General features: G+C 31.4%; 1 protein-coding gene across 1 annotated transcript in view; it reads left to right on the forward strand.

The window, feature by feature from the left end:
- KaiR1D (Kainate-type ionotropic glutamate receptor subunit 1D) overlaps window positions 1–20,477 on the forward strand; it is a 226,646-nt gene that overhangs the window by 68,169 nt on the left and 138,000 nt on the right. The window contains exon 3 of the mRNA XM_088275369.1: window positions 13,350–13,505. The gene's annotated coding sequence lies outside the window, so the exon portion shown is untranslated. The remainder of the gene's footprint in view (window positions 1–13,349; window positions 13,506–20,477) is intronic.

Below are 20,477 nucleotides of genomic sequence, written 5' to 3' on the forward strand. Positions count from 1 at the left end.
TTTCAAGATACAGTGAAAAAGAAAATAAGGTAATTTTTTTTTCTTCAAAAAGTATTTCCTGAAAAATGTATGAATATGCAGTATAAAAATACAGTTATGTGTTTTATTAAAACCCCTTGCAATTCAACGTTGTGTTGCATAAACACATTACGTTTTCAATGTTATAAGAGTATTAAAAACACAGATAATAACATTAAAACCACGAGCACTTTTCAACACACACATTTTCATCGCGCGACGCTTCATAACCACAATATTTTACAAAAAAAGCACTTCCAAATCGCTGCGAGCATATATTTAAACCGTTAGGAGTGTTTTTACTGCAGGCTTTGCGGATCGCAGGTTATAAATGGGATGGGAGCCATGATACCCCGCTGAATGCCTTTTCAGAGAAAGTGGAATGAATTACCCTACCATCCCTAAGGGTTGAAGATGATAGAGACAGCAGCTCAGCCTGAAAATAAATATTTAAATAAAGAGGCGATGATTTTTTTCAGGAAATTCTATTTTTTTTTGTATCTCGTCATATTTGAACATGGATCAAAATTAAAACTTTTATGGTGTATTTTGTATAAAAAAATTACTCGTATTTCACGCGACCCCGGTTTTAAGTAATCAATTCAGGCACTTGTTTTTATTTAAATAACAATAAAATAAAACAATACACGTTCCGTGAGAGATGTTTTGCTTTGTAAGAGAATTAAGGCAGTCACTCTATATACGACATTTTAAATTACTGATCTTCATTTATTTATCTTTATTGATCTTCAATCCAAACCTTGAGATAATTTGTGTAAGTTTTCTTTGACATTTTGGTATTTTTTTATATTAAAAAAACAAATGAAATTACAGACATACAAATAAATATATTAAAAAAACAAGTAACCATCAACATTTAAAATGTGTGTCCAAATATTTTTTCACAAATCTGTATTATCTCTTATTAGGAGTTATTTTAAAATAATTTATTTGACATCTCAACATAGATGAAGAAGAATATGGAAGTCTGGGCATTTACGGGGTAAATCCTCGTATCGTATGTAAATAATTTGAATGGATATTTTTATAGATCAACTTTTATACACTTGTACTTTAGTTATCGTTTTCAAATCAGTAGTATTTGGATCTGGTAAATGCCCTCATCAGTCTATCAATGAAAAAAAAATGGATTCAAAGTTCTCGTTAAAAATATTATTGAAAAATTATTTTGTACCTAGAAAGTGTAATAACGAAGCCAATAATTGATGGACGTAATTCAACGGAACGAGTTAATTTTTTTTTTTTAAACTTATTTTGAGAAGTTGATAATTAAATTGAATTTTTTATTTATTTTTGCAATTGATGTTTATCCAGGTGATGGTATTTTAAAATAAAATTATCGTAAATTAACCCTCTTTTTTTATATTTCCTATTTTAAAAAAATCTGATTTTCAAAATTGTTTCACTGTTTTTTTTTCTTAATTTTCTTTATAAATTATTTTTTCCTTAATCTTGACGTATATAACGCTTTATAAAATATGTAAAATATTTTAACAACATTTTTGCATTTCAAATTGTTTAAATCTAGACATTTCACGTACAGAGTTGATAGATACATCCCATAAGGCAGTGATCATCAATTTTAGAAAAAAGGGTGGCATAGTTTTTTTTAAACCTAGGGAGGGTGAATAACAAATAAACATTTTATACTTTTGATCCACTTCTTACTACCTAGTCAATTCCCAATTGATGGGATTGAAGTACTGCCGTGAATTCACAACCAAATATCAAAATTCCATTAAGTATCATCCTGCATATCAAATAACGAAGTAGAATATATCGAAAGATGTGTCACAATAGATTTGTAAAAAAATAATAGATATCACCATAATGTCACCGCTGAATCAAACTAACGAACTTATACGCCACTTCTTCGTAGGGGTAGGCAGAGAGAATAGAACTCCACACCAATCTAGTTTATGCAAACATTCTTTGTTTCTTACAAATTCATGCATATCCACATTCATATTTGATCGTGTTATTTTTTTCGGTTTCTTCTGCTTCTATTTCCAAGTAATGAAAAACAAATAATAAAAAAAAATAGTCTGATGTTATTCATGTCGTTTGCCTTCAAAAATCTTCTTCTTCTTACCCTTATTTGCACCCAATGGTGCATAGGGCACTTGATCTTATTGGCACGGTGTTATCTTGATCATTACTTACAGGAAGGCAAGGTGATCACTCCTGCGCTTCAGGGACTAGGGTGATATTAGAGAGTGTAAAATCACCAATATTTATTTTTACCCCCCTAGGAAACGAACAAGACGCTTCCAAAACGGTAGTTAAACACGCTAACCATTACATCACGGAGGCGACCACGTTTTTCAAATTACAAAGCTGAAACTCAAATAATATTTACTGACCATCATCCAGATTTTAGATTTGAATGGGGTTACCTGTGATATTCCAATTAAAATGCTACAATGTCATGTATTAAAATTTCTGAATGGCGAAATTTCCACCTGTCTGAAAATTCATTCTCACTTTCCGGCCGTTTCCGATTTTCATAAAAGCGTGAGAAAGGCTTCGCTACGGACTTTCACGGTGTTTCCGGGTCGAACGTAGTCGGCCTGAATCCTCGCTGAAACCTTTTCAGGACCCATCTCACTTTTTATCCATGCTCTTAATTGAGTGAGGAATCTCTTGGTGCGGTAGAATGTCCCGTAAGAGGCTGTTATATTGAACGGGGTGAAGGCTTTATTTGAGCAAATACAGAGAAGGTCGAATGATCGGTCAATTTAGTGTTCCCGTATTGAGACTATGTTTTGTAATCGTAATAAATCTTTTTGTGTGTAAAAATAACGAAAAAGATCTTATTTATTATAACTGAAGACAGTCGGTAGAATTCCAAATTGAATTGTTGGGTAACAAATCTAAAATTTTACATAGTTATTGTATTAAATATACTACTTTTATTAACATATCTATTTTATTTTTATTTAATTTAATTTTATTCGAAGGAAGAACAACAGTTACAATATATGATACATACAAAATACAAAAAATAAAATCATGAATACCAATTATAGTTCTTCACAACTATGCATAAGAGAGGTCTATATAAAGGAAGAGACATGAGACAAGGATGGGATAAAGAGAAAAGGAGATAGCAGTGATAGGAAAAGAAGAAAGGGAAAGTGCAGGGAATAGAATTACTTTTTTAGGTTTATAAGATTTCGAACAATTTAGCTTTAAATTTTGAAAGATTGGAGTAGAATTTATCAAGGTGGGTACAACATTCATTGAATTTTCCACAACTTTGATAAATAAAGGATTTTTTTAAATAGTTCTTTGATGGTGCTGGATTATAAAAAGGATGATTTTATCTATTGATTCTAATTGGACAATGAAAAGGTATCTGCTCAAGAAGATAGGGGCTCTCAGTTATACTATTTATAACTTTATACAAAAAACATAAATCTGATTTACTAACTGAAGATAATTTATGGAAGGCTGAAGATTCTTCGTAAGAGTTGAAACTTAAATGAAGCTTACCATCCAACATTTTTAGAAATTTATTTATTTATGAATGATAATATGTGACGCGTTTCGTCTTAATAAGGCATTATCAAATCTATCATTGTTTTCATTTTACAATAACTTATTTTCTGTTTACCGGTATTGGTTAGTACGACGTTTAAATATATTGAGTCATATTTAAATTTAAAATACAAAAAAGATCTAAAATATACCATATTCTTTTAGGTAATTCCAATAATTTATTACATGATTTTACAGTGAAAACAATTATATTACAATGATTTATCTGTTATCTTCTGTTAGTTTTTTCTACGTTTATGTAAATCGACTAATGTTTGACTTTTAAAAACTAAAAGTATATAAAAAAAACCTTGTTATTATTATTATTATTACTATTATAATTTTTTTTTTTATTATTAGTAAAAACATTGTTATTTCAATCATGTCTTCATTTTGTACTAAAAACAATTACAATTAATAAAACATTGTTTATCCATTATCTTTTCTTCTTTTTGGTTACTTGTATTATTATCCTACTTTTAGATATCAGTCACTCCTTTCAACAACGTCATATATAAAAAAATTGTCAATTTTTAATCGTGCATGTTTTCAAAATGTCTAGAAAATGTACTATATCCCAGAAAAAGTGGCATATTTTTAATTTAATATTTACCCGCTACAGGGCAGAAAGTGTTGTTTTTGTTTTTTTGAAGAAAAGGTATTGTTTAATTTTTTTATACTAAATATTTTTCAAATTAAGAAAAAACATGTAGGTTTTACCTAAAAAGATCTGTTGCACACCAAAAAGTTCAATAAGTGGCATGATATTTATTTTTAATACAGTTTATTATATTTTTAAACTTTAAAAACGATCTCTCGAAAAATCAAGTTTTTTGATATATGACGTTGTTGAAAGGAGTGGGCGATATATTAGCTAACAATAAACTGTTTTATACCAATTTATGTACCATAATTGTATGATATTAAGCGAAAAAGGTAAATACCGAAATTTTTCAAACAATGTAAGCCTTTTAAAATATAAATTTTGAAGCCAATTTAATATTATCCGTGAGTGTAAATAATATCCAATAACGTTCCATATTTACATTAATATGGAAAGGTACGTAAGGTTTCGCTAAGAAATATCTAATACAAAATCTAATAAATAATAAATGTTTTCAACCCTTACAAAATATTACCCTATTAATGTAATATACGGGATGAGTGTATTTATTAATATGTACAGTATGTTATACTTGAGCCGAAACGTGAGTATGTGTAAGTACACAAAGACGTGTTTAGTACGTTTTATGACTGTATTCACCGCATGTAGAGGTTAGTGCATTTGGCTACTATGCTAAAGATTCCTGGCTCGATTCCTATGAGGACTCTAAATTATTCATTTTTTCCAATCTAATATTTGTTTTACTAACTAACTAACTATGACGCCGCTTCCCCGCAGGGGTAGGAAGAGGGAATAGAACGCCACACCACTCTGTCCTTGTAAACATTCTTCGCCTCTTCCACGTTCATGCATCTCCTCATACATACCCGCCGATTGTTTCGATATTTGTTTTACTCTCGCTTTAACTCTCAATTGATATCTAAAAGGCTAATTTGATCGCCTTTATCATAATTTTTTGCAAAAAAATATTATGACCTCCTTTAGGAATCGAACCCAGGATCTTTAGCACTGTGACTTAACATCCTAACCAATACACTAGAGAGACGTTTTGTTTGACAGTATGTTTAACTTTGTTTAACATGTTGTTAACTTTGTGATATGGTAATTAAAACACTCTCCTTATCATTCATCGCTTACTTTATAAAATACCACTAAAAAATTCCACTTCACGACATCTAGATGAATAGCTGAAAAAACATGGATGCTACAGAAATATAACATGATTCGAAGGCATGGCCGAGGCGACGTTGTCCGTTACAGAAAGACTGAAAACGTGAGGACGAGGAGAGCTGACCTCAATAGTCTATAAAGACGATAATTTGGGATGAAGCCAGGAAGAAAAAGATACTTCTTTTTTGATCGATTGATTACTATAATATTTATATCATTAATAATGACGATTGAACCGGTCACTGGATTTTTCGCCTTGATTCTCGAGATCTTACTGCCAAATGTTGAATCGCTTCCGCCTTTTAAATTTCGTTATATGCCGTTACGATAGTTTTGCATTGAGGTGACAATACAAAAATAAAAATATCCTGACAAAAAGATAACATGATTCAAAGGCACAGCCAAGGTTACGTTGTCCATGATAAAAGAACCTACAACCTGAAGATCAGTCTACAAAGACGATGAGTTGGGATGGAAATAGAAAGAAGAAGACATATCCCGGGAAAATCGGTACTAAACTGTATTGTACATATCGCTCACTGCTTTCAAGAACGTCATAAATCAAAATACTTGTTTTTTCAGGAGATCGTTTTTAAAGTTTGAAAATATGATACAATGCATTAAAAATAAATATCAAGCAACTTACTGAACTTTTTACTGTGCATCACATCTTTTTAGGTAAAACCTGAATGTGTTTTCTCCATTTGAAAAATATTTAGGATATTTAAAAAAATATATTAAACAACACATTTTCTTAAAAATGCAAAAACAACACTTTCTGCCCTGTAGCGGGTAAATATTATGACAAAAATATGCCTCTTTTGCTGAGATATAGTACATTTTTCTGGGCATTCCGAAAACATGCACAACTGAAAATTGACGATTTTTGATTTATGACGTTCTTGAAAGGAGTGAGCGATATACGAATATGTTTACTCGTATGAGTATATCCTATGAATAGTGTATGTAGTACACAAAATGAGCTGGCTTCGTTATCCTTTCTTCTTGAGATTGATAATGTTTGGGGTGGATTTAACCCTCCCGTGGGGATGGTCCGGGCAGAAAATCTTAGGTCTATTATTAAAACAGGAAATCACTAATAATTAATTGCAACATAATGAGCACATCGAGTAGAGATGTAAGTATCTCGGTTCCGGAATTAATATTTCACAATCGGTAAAAGCGAGGCATTGGAAGGGTTGGGGAGATTAGGGACGTACTGTATATATTCTCAAAAAATAATCAATAAGTTTTTTTTATTATTTTTTTTAACATAATAATATTTTCCTGAATCTTAATAATAATTATACACGTGAATAAAGTAATCACTTGAGCCGGTCAACGACAGGTAAATACCCGGACATCCATATTTTTATCACCTGCTTTATACTTATTATCAGTAAATTATTTTATTATATTATTTTTTCTTATTAAAGTTTGTTTAATACTTATTGTACATAAAAAACTCCTAAGTGGCAATAAACCACAAATATGTAAACCAAAAAGAAGCAATAAAAATAATGTAAATATGTGTAAATTTGTTCTGAAATTCATCATTTTATAGTATTTTTTTAAAGTAATATTTTTGTTTGTTTACCTTACACAATTCTTAAATGTAGTGTTAAATATTTTCATGCCACTTTAACGTAAAATTTTATTTAATTTTTAAAGTTCACCTTATTATTCCAAAATATCATATGTCATTTTATTATAATGATTAAAGAAAACACTTCGTTTTTTACCACTTGAGTTTTATTATAGACTACATGTTTCAGAAGTTAAACTTCCATCATTCAGGTCTGTATAATAACTAAAATATAAAATATAAAATTGTTCTATAAATAAGGAGAGGGGAAAGTAAGGGGAAGGGGTAAGTCAAGGAACGGAGTTTGAAAACAAAGGAAAAATGTAATTTTAATTATAATAAAATCATTTTATTATAATTAAAAAATAAAAATAAATTTGGAAATTTTTGTTTCATTTTTTTTTTTTTATATTTATTCCAAATTAACATATTATTTTTGTTAAATGTAGTGTATACTTCCATGCGACTTTAACGTTATGTTTTATTTTTATTTTTAAAGATCGCGTTTCCAAATCCAGTATTAGCCATTTCCGTGCGATTCACCCCGAAGGAAATAAATCTGGGATAGGTCCTACCGAGTATCTAGGGACTATTTTGAGGCAGGATATATTGCCGTATAGCCTGAATCTTAAAATCTTCCTACCTGATACCGGAAAAGGCTAAATAAAAGGATTAGTTAATGTTGGTGTATCTCAAGACGAGTCGGATAAAACGATACTTATATTTTTTGTCGAAGAAACCTTTTTCTTCTGACAATTTTACTTCTCCATTCATGGTAATATAAATAAATGATAAAAATAAATATCGTAACATTACCATTAATTTCTAATTTTAGAAATAAAATATTTATTATCATCCAGATTTATTTATTTATTTTTTAAAGTAAGTGTAAAGCTGAGATAAGCATTATCGATGAAATAAGTAAAAATGTAGAGATAATTTGGGCATGTGAATTGAATGAGTGGAGAAAAAATCTTTACACAAATTTTTGAGGCGCTTATAGTAAGTTAAAGAAGCAGATAAAGATCGCGAAAAACTTAGATGGCATGAAGTTGGTAAAAAAAGGATGAAAGTAGACTGAATGCGATAAAAACGTTACATGATAGATATTCTTATGGCGATGTAAGGAAAAAATGTGAGACTGAGATAAGCATTAAAGAAAAAAATGTGTGTAAACGTGTGTTGAGATGGTTTGGGCATGTTGATCGAATGAGTAATGAAAGAATTGTGAAAAAAATATGAGGTGAATGTGGTTGTTAATAGAACAGAGAAAAAATTGCATGTTCAAGTATTTCAAATAATTCAGTAAAATAAATAAACAAATAAAGTGGTCAGGTCAGGAGTATTTATAAGGATATGCATGCATGTGTTAGAGGCAAAAATTGTTTGCAAAGACGGATTGGTGTAGTGTTCTATTCTCTCTGCCTACCACTGCGATAAGTGGCTTGATGTTTATTTTGCAGCCTTATGTATTGCTAGAAAATATGATATTTAATGAATATTTCAGTGATGATTCAACGTCACAATATTATTTGATAAAAAACAGACAATATGTATATAAACACGATTTTCCATATAAATATTTATTAAATAATTGTATTCCGTGTTTGTTGGATGGTTAATTATTTCATTAATTTATTCGACCGTCTGTTTGTGGTAATATGTATGTATTATTAAATTTTAATTAAATTTTACTTATTAAACACTGATGTACGTAAAAATCTATTAGGACACGCGTTTATCATATGAAATTTAAATAAATAATGGTTCACAACATTTTGAGTGTGTCCAAATACTTGTTCCCAAAATCTGGATTATCTCCAATTACAGGAGTTATTTTCATATTGTTTTTTGACATCTCATCAAAGATGAAGAAGAATATGGAAGTCTGGGCATTTACGGGGCTGACGACCGTCATAGGCTGGTTTAAGTGATCACTTTACACACGTGTAACATTCACCAATTCTACCCATTATTGACAACCACACTACTCAAATTCTTTGAAGTTCTATATATATGAACCAGTTTAGAAACCTTGTTCTTGAATCACTAGAACTTCTTTAGAGACATCTATTGGTGAGATGTAAAGAAGCTTTTTTATTAAGCAGAAACTCTTACATTAGTATGTGACATCCGAATCCTGGATTATATTCACACACATGAGAAACGCCAGAAAATACCATTTTCATTTTTATTATTAAGCTTATAATTTGACATACTAACATAAGAGTTTCTGCTTAGTAAAAAAGCTTCTTTACATCTCACCAATAGATGTCTCTAGTGAAGTTCTAGTGATTCAAGAACAAGGTTTCTAAATTGGTTCATATATATAGAACTTCCAAGAATTTGAGTAGTGTGGTTGTCAATAATGGGTAGAATTAGTAAATGTTACACTTGTGTAAAGTGATCACTTAAACCAGCCTATGACGGTCGTCAGCCCCATAAATGCCCAGACTTCCATATTCTTCTTCATCTTTGATGAGATGTCAAAAAATAATATGAAAATAATGGTTCAGCCTTGTTTGAGAACAGCCTTGATATTCGTTATAACACGTGTATGAAGCGATCACCTAACCGACCCTATGACGGTCGTAAGCCCTGTAAATGACCATACTCTTCATATTCTTCTTCATTTACGTTGATATGTCAATTATTTATTTGTTGACATCTTAACTGTAATGAAAAAGAGTATCAACATTTGGTGTGTGCCGGATTATCTCGAATTAAAGGAATTTTTTTTTTCATATTATTATTTGATATCCCAATAAAGATTATGAAAGTCTGGGCATTTACGGGGCTTACTTTTGTCTGTGGTGAAAATTCCATTGATTCTTTTACAATGTTTCGAAATTGGATCATATCTTTAAAACTTCCGAGAATTTCAGTAGTGTGATTGTCAATCATGGTTAGTATTGGTGAATGTTACACGAGTGATCACTTAAAACCAGCCTACGTTGGTCGTAAGCCCCGTAATGCCCAGACTTCCATATTCTTTTTCATCTATGTTCAGGTCTCAAAAAAGGATATGCTTTATAAAATAAAACAACTTTGTTATAACCACCTTTTTGTTGGTACTTTTTATCCAAGCGGTTTTGACAAGAACCTTGTCATCATAAGGGTTTATGTACTAATTCTAAAACATTGAAATACTCATTGTTAATTACCCTTCACTTACCAAAAACTTCCGCATACTCCGTACACCATATGAAAATATGATTTAAAAATATGATTAAAAAATATGATTTAAAAACTCCTAAATGTTGTTTTTATTGTGCATTGCGTAGCAAATACGTCCATATGACAACCATGAATTTAATCGCCCAAAAACATTATGTCCGCCTCCGTAGCGTAATGGTCAGCACGCTCGGCTACCGTTCTGGAGGTCCCGGGTTCGATTCCCAAGGGGGGTAAAAATAAATATAAGTAATTTTTTCACTGTTATATTTATTCAATATTACCATGGACTGGTACCTGAAGCGGAGGGCTGATCACCTTTCCTTCATGTGTAAACGATCATGATAACACTGCGTTTATAAGACACAGTGCCCTATGCACCATTGGGGTGCGGATAAGGGTTTTATTATTATTATTAAAAACATTATGAAGCCGCGCGCGCAAACGTTGAGTACAGTAAAGTATCTGCGGAAAACATTAAAGAAAACAAGAATACGATTATTTATCTTTGATATTTCACACATCCCTCACGTCTTGTAAAATTTCATATCCGTTTTCATAATGTGAAAATGCTTGCAATACAAAGAAAATGATCACTTTGTGAAATATTCGCAAAATCGATCATGTCTAAAAGTTGCTGTCATCACATGCGTAAATTACGAGCGATATATTATTATTGGATTTTGGTAAACCGTCACGAGCGCCGAGTTGTAATTCGTTTTATCTCCCCGGAGAAGGGGTGGCAGTGCGTGTAATTCGAGGCAAATTTCCGTATATTTCAACGAACTCAACGAATGTTGCTGAGAAGCAGAAAGAACAAATTCCGATTTTCAAAATTATGCATAAATATATATATATATATATATATATATATATATATATATATATATATATATATATATATATATATATATATATATATATATATATATATATATATATATATATATATATATATATATATATATATATGATATATAATGAATCGGTTAGCTTCGGAGCCGGTAGACATAATAATTAAGTTAAAATAAAATATTTATAGAAAATTTAAAATAATGTATCATTTTAACTATAAGTTATTACTTCAAATACAAATTATATTAATTTTCAATAACAACATAATAAGATAACAACATAATAAAAGAGGCATCGGAAGACCTCAAAAAAGATGGTCTGACGACATAGCCGCTGTGGTGGGCAAAAACTGGATAGACAACAGACTGAAAAAAATGGAACGATAAGAGAGCTTTATCTAGCAGTGGAGGACAGAAGCCTAAGAAGAAGAAAAACAAAAGGATGTTTATTTACATAATTTTGAAAAAAAGTGGCATTTCTTGATTAATATTGACGGTTTTCTATGGTTTTTTAGCAACATTTGTCGAGTTCGTTGAAATAAAGGGAAACCAGTGTGTTGTGAATAAATGAATCTTGTCTGTGAAAAAATTGTTTCGTTATATTTTCAATAACATTTGCAACTGATGCCTCAGGTAGAATACGTAGTAATTGCATGATCTTATCACTATAATCACGATCAGTAATAAAACCTTCTGCTGCATCCCTCGAGTATTTAAATAGTATACTTAAGTCTAACTTAAACTAACCACCCAGAAATGTAACGCTTTATCTGAACCTTTTTTGGATTGTGCTTTATTATAAATGATGAAGCCCTGTGGGATCAATGAGTGGTACTCGTGACAAGGATGCTGGGGTTCGGTAGAGGATCAGCTGGGCTAAGGGATGATTAGCACCCTCACAATTATATCGACACATTGTTCAGGGCTAAAAAGCGGTTACAAGCGAATGATTGATGAATCGTTTGTCAAGTCAAAATAAAAAAAAATCACAACATTTTGAATTTGTCAAAATACTTATTTTCAAATTAGGGTATCTGCATTTGCAAACAATATCATTAACGAAACCAAACAATACTACACGTCCCTACTATAGAACTATTCACACAACTATAAAAAAATGTTGATCGCATGCGTTTTTGGTCAATCAAATTAACACTGCATCAATTTGATGGAGTGCCTTATGCATTTTTACTTGAGGATTAAGGTCAGAATTGTTAGTGTGTGTTTGTAACATCTATTTTTAAAAGCTCGCAGAGCATTTTGGATCTGTTCATGATAACTATTTATCAAAGATTTTTATTTTTTATTTTTGAGTTTTAAAAATAGACCTTAGGTAAGGATCTTGCATACATCCAAATAAAAGGGCGTCTGCTAATAAAAGCTTATTTAATCCAACCACAGATGATTCTAGTGGACAACCCATATGTATAGTGTTTTGAGATTAATGGTATATGTAAGAGTTTCAAAAAATTATGTTTTGTGGTTGTCAAACATGGGTGGAATGGTAAATGTTACACGTGTGTACATGTGTGTAAACAGCCTATGATGTGTCGTAAGCCCAGTAAATAACAAGATTTAAATATTATTCTTCATCTTTGTTGAGATGTCGAAAAAAAATGAGTCGTAAGTGAACACTTTACACACTCGTGAAGATGAAAAAATGATAGATATTTCATCTTTATTTGAGACACCTATAATATTGATATAAAATCATAAGTGTAAATAATCTGTTTTCTATTCTGTACATGAAGTTAAATCAAATAAATAAATAAAAATGTTCTAGTGTGTGATAAAATAAACAAATAACAATAAATGGTTTCTAGAGGTTAGTCGACCGCTTATTTGATGCAATTAACCAAATACAGCCTTTTGCTCATAAACTAATCTAGGACAGTGGAAAATCTAGCTTTTGAGTAAGATAGCTTGCTGCTATAGATTTTAGATATAAATCAAAAACGCCTCACGCAATCCTGATAAAACATACCTTCTTCTTCCTGGCTACATCCCAAGCTATCGTCTTTGTAGACTGCTGGGGTCAGATCTCCTCAGCTTCAGGTTGTAGATCCTTCTGTCATGGACAACGCCACCTAGGCCATGTCTTCAAACTATGAATTTTGCAGCATCCATGAATTTTTTGATCTTCCTCTGGATGTCTTTCCATTGCTATTGTATGGTTCACGACATGCTTGGGTTCTCTGCGTCCTATTTGCCCATACCATATAAACTGTCTATCCTCTACCTTCCTATTTATGTCTGTTACGCCCAAGTTACCACGAATGCGCGAACTTCTCAATCAACCGTACCATGAGTACATATATTTTAACAATAATAGTTTTGATAATTTTCATGTTTTTGCCCACAGGTGGTCTCTTCCACCCAGCTGACGATAAGCAAGAAGTGGCGTTCCGCTATGCCGTGGAAAGGATCAACTCCGACAGGACGATTCTGCCGAGATCCAAGCTTTTAGCGCAGATTGAAAAGATTTCTCCACAGGACAGCTTCCATGCTTCTAAAAGAGGTAGGTCACAAATGATTTTTCCAACTTTGCACAAAAGTAAATGTAATCGTACTTTTACTACTTCTTACTGATATGAAGATTCATCATATATTTCTAGACAATTTTTTTTTTATTTATGCCGATTGATAATCGTCCTTGTACGTTGCAGTTTATATGCTGCGGATAGACATTAAAGATGTAGGCTACGACACGGTATAGAATATAAACAGTTTGTACCTAAATAACACAATGAACAGATTGATTTGTACATTTATTGTCATATTATATTTTAAACCATATCCACTCCCTATGGGGAGAATATGGAGTCCACAAACTGTTTCTAAGCTTTTATATCGGCTACCAGCTCCTTTGAATCCTCCAAAGTCAGATCCGCGTCCTGAAGTTCTGACGAGCACTGCCAACGAATTGTCAGCAGTGGTCGTCTATGCTTTGTAAAAGAGGCAAGTTTGATAAAGGCGGAAGGCATGCGGAGTACATAGCCAAGCCAACTGAATCACCTTTTCTTAACGACAGTTGTGACCAAGATTTGCTGCGACCTTCACCTTATCTCTTCATTTCTCATAAAGTACATCCACCGCACGCTTAAATTCGTTGCAGACGCCTATTCTCAAAGTTAAGTACACGGCTGCTCTGGACTCTTGTAAGGCGCCATGTTTCACAGCCGTATCATCAGGAGCAATGCAGGCATTATTTATGCGGCATTTGGTCTTTACCAAGTATGGATCCGATATCCAGACAGCCCTCAACTGTTGAATGGAGACCCTGCGATTCCTAATTGCACTTCCAGTTCCTTTTAAGAATGAATCTAGTAAAAACTTGCCAAGGCAACACAAGGACTATAATTTATATTTTTAATTTTATTGTATAACTAATATAAGAGTTTCTGCTTAACAAAAAGCTTCTTTACATCTCACCAATAGATGTCTCTAGTGAAGTTCTAGTGATTCAAGAACAAGGTTTCTAAATTGGTTCATATATATAGAACTTCCAAGAATTTGAGTAGTGTGGTTGTCAATAATGGGTAGAATTGGTGAATGTTACACGTGTGTAAAGTGATCACTTAAACCAGCCTATGACGGTCGTCAGCCCCGTAAATGCCCAGACTTCCATATTCTTCTTCATCTTTGATGAGATGTCAAAAAATTATTGTATAACTGTACTAATTTTGCTCTAGTTGTAAATATTGAAAACGTTTTCTTGTTAATATCGTAAAAACTTTTCAAGGCAAAACATGGACCATTTTTAACATATTTACCCCAAAACCAATTCGTATATTATTGTTTAGATGTACTATTTTTGCTCTAATTGCAAATATGAAAACGTTTTCTCAGATAATATTGTAAAAACTTGCCAAAGCAAAACAAGGACCATTATCAACTTTTTACCACTTGAACGTTTCGTATATTTATTTCAATAGCTTCCATTGCTCTATATCATTAGTTTCCAATAAACTTTCTCCGAACGAATAGGGCATTCATTAAAAGTTCACTTAATAAAGCTCGCACAGATCTGACAGAAAACCAAACTTTTACTCCATTATATCGCACGGGTTCAATTTTGTGTTATCCACTATCTGAGTAACACTTTCTGAACTTTTTTGGATTCCGGAACATTGCGGAATTGTGTCTGCGGTAGCGCAAAAAGGAAACAAGAAAGTTGAAATGGATTTATCTATGGAATCTGAAAATTGTTTTTTTTTTGCGTCAGTTGCCAATAAAACGTAATAAAGTGTTTACACAGTGGAGATTGGATTCGATTCCCGAGTACGCAATGTCGTTTACTGCTCATCAGTGCATTGTGAAGATGATAAAATAAAGTATTAATTATATATTTTAACTTCATGTACAGAAAAGAAAATATGTACATTGGCGTGCTTTTTGCTAAAAAGCATTATCTTCCAGCCAACCAAAAACAGACTATTGATATTGGTCAAAACGTTTAATACCTTATATTCCTTCTAACCCTTATCCTCATTCAATGGTGCATAGGGCACTGCATCGTATCTGTATCGTATCTGGATCATTATTTACACAAAGGAAAGGTGATCAGCCTTCGGCTTCAGGTACCAGTTTAGGGTACCATATTAGTTTAAATAAATATTAGACTGATAAATCACTAATATTTATTTTGACCCTTTTGGGAATCGAACCCGGGACCTCCAGCTTGGTAGCATAGCGCACTAACCTAGGTTATACATACACTTTGGAGGTACCTTATATAGCTGTTTGCAATCAGAGGATAGAGATAGTACATAAACATAAAAAAACATAAATTACTAAATATTGTTGTTCTACCAACTACTTTGTGTTAAATAAAATATTTTATGAAAATCACAAGTAGATGATAATAAGGAAGGTAAAGAAAAAATAGAATTCAAGGAAGGAGGTAGAGGGAAAAACTAAGCAATGAGTTTGATGGACAGTTAGGATTCTAATTATAATTATTATAAATATACACAACGTAGACTTTTACAGTACCTGATTTCAGGTGCTAATTGAAATGGTTGTTCATTCACTCCACATGTCCATGCCACATTTAAGAACTTTTTTTAGTCTTTTTAATTATCCTTAGTTCACCTTCACATTATTTTCTAATAACTTTGTTTTTAATTTTGTCATGCAATGATTTTCCTCTCAGTCGCCATCGGAAACTCATTGTAATGGCGTTGCCATTTTCATTTTTTGCTTCCAAACGTCAGTATTACACGTCAACACGGTGTTTGAAAATGATTCAAAGCACGTATCGTAATATATTTTAAGATATAGTAGTATTTTCCAACATAAATTAAAAACGAATAGATATTACCACAAAGTAACTGCCGAATGAATTAATGAAACTTTTCAATTATCCCCGGTTTAGCCTTACATTCCTTTATATTACGTATTTTAATTCTGTCTTTCAACGATTTTCCACACATTCGTTTAAGAGCAACGTCGTGTACTCTGCTTTTATTCTTCCGAAACCAGTGTCAGCACCAGCACTACGTTGTGAACTACCAATTTTTAACTTAAGATTCAAATGTTCAATCATTTATTGATTTTTAATGTATATTCACGGTACATATTGTCTATTTTACATAAAACCCAATCGCTTGAGGTAGTGTGGGAAACCCTAATTTAAATTGATACTGAAAAGGGGTTGCCTGTACCTTTGAAATTCAATAAGGGTTGGAATTATGTAGGGTTTTCAATTCCCGAAAAGAAACATTGAAACCTGGTTTAAATTTTTTAAAACTGAAAACAACAGAAAGCTTTATAAGCGTCAACATTTTTAGATTTTGTCTTAAATAAGTCATTAAATTGCTTCTTGTTTTATTTCGTTGAATTATTTTTATTTATTTTATATTTATTTGTTCGGGAATTGTACACCTTGACATTTAAAAAAGTATATAAGTAATAAACAAAAGTTACATTTAAAAAAAAAGTTACATTTATTAAAATAATGCTAATTAAACAATTCCACATTTATGTTATAATAACTATTAAAAACATTAAGAGATAAAAAAGGGTATGGTATAAAAAAATAGATTTTGCAGGAAGGAGAAGGAAAGGAGAGGAATTAAGTATTACCCATACCTATTGGTGCATAAGATACTGCAACGTATTGATGCTTTCTTGATTGCTACTTACATGAACAAAAAGTGATCAATCTTGCGCTTCATGTATTGCTTTCAGGTAGGCTTTGATTTGCTACAATTAAAGGTACGTTGTTTTTAAACATCGGCAACGACTGTCACAGCAAGAAAAATATGGCAGATTTATTGTTTGAAATTCTATGAAAAATAAGTACTGAAAACCGGTATTGAAGATTTATTTTTCATGTTACTGAAAGGCTTTATTGGACATATTGACAAGGCTTCATGGGTTGCTGTTTGCAGAACCCACATTTGTCACCGCAGCAAGCTCTCTCGAAACTTGAAATATCGAAGAACTTTTAAGAGAGGCATAGCGTAACTAGTATAAGAATGGTAGAAGTAGTAATATCTTATAATATAAGTAGTGAACTAATTTAATTTTCATATTTTTAGGAATTATACTAAGTAAATATTTTAAAAACTCATTAGTTTTCTCCACAATCACACACCTACATTCGTGACCGTGGATTTCGACACCCTTAAAATGTTGTTGTTATAGATTTTTGTGCAAAAATAACATTATTTAATATTGTTCTACTCATACGACCGTAATAAAAATTCCATACTGTAGAATAGACAATAATTTAACATAAAACTATGGATAAAAAAATTGGAAACGCTAAGTTGATTTAGAAAGAGTATAATAAAGCAGTTACAGTTATAATATTGATGAAATGAAAATAGCACAATCACTAAAGAAAATTACTTTAAGGAAAAAATATTACATAGAAAAATTAAGCCTTTATTCATTTCGGAAAAGGAAATTCCCTTCCCGGGGGTGGATATATATTTTATAAGGCTTTATTTTTTGGTCCAGGGAGCTCCAAAGGAAAATCCTGATTATTATTTTTCTTATAAAATGAGTTACATCATACAATTTTCTATATCAATTATGAAATTACACCGAATGCTTCGAGCGAACATCAATCATCTTTTAATATTCCGCAGAAAATATAGAGCAGGCTTCAATATTGTGTCTGAGATATTACATTTTGGCCTATTTGTACTTCTTAATAAATATTATGAAATTGAAAAGAATTGTTTTGAAACTTTATACGAGCATATATTGTAATAAACATATTTAATTAAATAATGTATCGTTGCGATGTTGGGTGGACGACTGACTGCTTAACTGTTAGAGCGGGTTCGTTTTCCACCAATTGCAAAACAAAGTCAAGAAATATTTGTTTTTATATATTTATTATTTATTGGTCTAAGTAATAATATTTAAAATGATAGTATTATTTTTGACATCTCATCAAAGATGAAGAAGAATATGGAGGTCTGGGCATTTACGGGGCTGACGACCGTCATATGCTGGTTTAAGTGATCACTTTACACACGTGTAACATTCACCAATTCTACCCATTATTGACAACCACACTACTCAAATTCTTGGAAGTTCTGTATATATGAACCAATTTAGAAACCTTGCTCTTGAATCACTAGAACTTCACTAGAGACATCTATTGGTGAGATGTAAAGAAGCTTTTTATTAAGCAGAAACTCTTATATTAGTATGTGAGATCCGAATCCTGGATTATAATCACACACATGAGAAATGCCAGAAAATACCATTTTCATTTTTATTATTTAAGCTTATAATTTGACCAGACAATTTATTAACAACATTTTGAGTGTGTCAAAATACTTGTTCACAAAATCAGGATTATCTCCAATTAAAGGAGTTATTTTCATATTATTTTTGACATCTCATCAAAGATGAAGAAGAATATGGATGTCTGGGCATTTACATGGCTGACGACCGTCATAGGCTGGTTTAAGTGATCACTTTACACACGTGTAACATTCACCAACTCTACCCATTATTGACAACCACACTACTCAAATTCTTGGAAGTTCTGTATATATTCTTCTTCATCTTTGATGAGATGTCAAAAATAATATGAAAATAACTCCTGTAATTGGAGATAATCCAGATTTTGTGAACAAGTATTTGGACACACCCAAAATGTTGTAAGATGATAGTAAATAAATAGAATGTTAATTTTTTTGACCTCACAAGAAGTATTGTGAAATGAATCGTATTAGAAACATGTATTTTTTTCTCAATATTAATAGACTGAACCACGGAGTAATGTAACATAGTAAATAAATAAATAAGTAAGGTTCCACAAGTTCGTATCTAACTTGATAAGCAAGATTAACTGCAAAGCTTTGCGGAATTCAATGACCGGTATAATACCTGACTCAAAAGTCCAAGTCCATTTGAGTTGTTTAGTTAAAAAGACGACAATTCCAAATTTTCTGTTTTTTTTTTTAATAAACAAGAATACATTGGAAACAAAACTGGCCTTTGCTTAAATAATCAAGAAAAATTAGAACTTTACCAATGCTTCTCATATACAAAATAAGAATACATTTGTTAATACTTCTCGTATTGACATATCGCTCACTCCTTTCAAGAACGTCATAAATCAAAAATCGTCAATTTTCAGTTGTGCATGTTTTCGGAATGCCCAGAAAATGTACTATATCTTAGCAAAAGAGGCATATTTTTAACTTAATATTTACCCGCTACAGAGCAGAAAGTGTTTTTTTTTAAGGAAATGTATTGTTTAATTATTTTTTTTAAATATACTGAATATTTTTCAAATGGAGAAAAAACCTTCAGGTTTTACCTAAAAAGATCTGTTGCATAGTAAAAAGTTCAGTAAGTGGCTTCACATTTATTTTTTAATACATTGTATTATATTTTTCAACTTTAAAAACGTTCTCCTGAAAAATCAAGTTTTTTGATTTGTGACGTTCTTGAAAGGAGTGAGCGATATCAATAAAGATGACAAAGATTTGTAATTCTGGGTATTAATTAACAGGGCTTACGTCATGTCATAAGCAAGTGATCACTTTACATACGCGTACCATTCACCATTCTACCCATGATTGACAACAACACTGTTTAAATTTTAGAAATCGTATTAATATCTTATAGTTGAAATGTGAGTTCTCGACAGTATCTGTGGTTGAGTTGAGTAAGCTCTCTTTTAGCGGATACCCTTTTTTTACTGTTCGAAGCATTCTATTAGATTTATTTCACAAGCTGGAATACTCCTAAAAACATGATTAAAATTTCTTATGTAGCCTAAAATTTACCAGTTATATTAATTTCGTCATAGCGTTTGAAATATATCCGAATCTTTATTCGTAAATTTGGATTTAATCACTTAATTTTTTTAATTTTAATTGACATGTCAATTAAAATTCTAATTATTTTATCAACCATCATTTAATTTTAATCGAATGCAGAATCACTCGTATCCATTGCAACAAGTGAAACATTTTTTTTTCATTAAATATCGCGTTATTGAATTTTGAAA

Source organism: Brachycentrus maculatus, unplaced genomic scaffold, assembly GCF_059751285.1.
Source record: "Brachycentrus maculatus isolate JH-2025_06_01 unplaced genomic scaffold, ASM5975128v1 h1tg000849l, whole genome shotgun sequence".
NCBI classification, from domain to species: Eukaryota; Metazoa; Arthropoda; class Insecta; order Trichoptera; family Brachycentridae; genus Brachycentrus; species Brachycentrus maculatus.